Source organism: Cucurbita pepo, unplaced genomic scaffold (genome assembly GCF_002806865.2).
Source record: "Cucurbita pepo subsp. pepo cultivar mu-cu-16 unplaced genomic scaffold, ASM280686v2 Cp4.1_scaffold007018, whole genome shotgun sequence".
In the NCBI taxonomy this organism is placed as follows: domain Eukaryota; kingdom Viridiplantae; phylum Streptophyta; class Magnoliopsida; order Cucurbitales; family Cucurbitaceae; genus Cucurbita; species Cucurbita pepo.
In genome coordinates this window covers 1-550 of record NW_019652960.1, presented here as the reverse complement: position 1 = coordinate 550, position 550 = coordinate 1, and the positions used below count along the sequence as shown (strand labels likewise).

Here is a 550-nt window from a genome sequence, read left to right as displayed (position 1 = left end):
CATCCATTATTTGAAACTGAGGCGCCAAGTTTTAATCTTTTTAATAAAGTAGATGGAAAATTGATAGTATAAGTATGTAATTTTTTTTTCTTATCTATTGAAACGACTTGGGCTACTCCATGAACAATACCTGTAAACATAAAATATCCTTAACTTAGTTATATCTAAAAATATTTTTTATTTATCTTTAAAAAAATTATTTTAAAAAATAAAATATATTTTAATAGAAAAAAAATATTTTTATGATAGAATAAAATTTTTAAATTTTACGTTCGTAGCTCAATCGGTTAGAGCACCACTATGACATGGTGGAGGTTAGTGGTTCAATTCCACTCGAACGTAATAAAAATTAAAATATATTTAAAAAACATATTTAATATTTTAGGTGCTTCTTATTTGATTCAAAATATTATTCAACAAAATAAATATAAACTATTTTTAGTAGCATATAGCGGAGGAATGGATTCTACAGTACTATTACATTATTTATTTACAATGAAAAAATATAACCCTCAAATTAGTATACGCGCTATTCATATCAATCATAATG

At 23.3% G+C, this 550-nt stretch overlaps 1 non-coding gene across 1 annotated transcript; it reads left to right on the top strand.

Moving 5' to 3' along the window:
* The first annotated feature begins 268 nt into the window (after positions 1 to 268).
* On the top strand, positions 269 to 342 carry TRNAV-GAC. The gene has a single exon. It is a non-coding gene; the product is annotated as a tRNA-Val (tRNA).
* Positions 343 to 550: the final 208 nt, after the last annotated feature.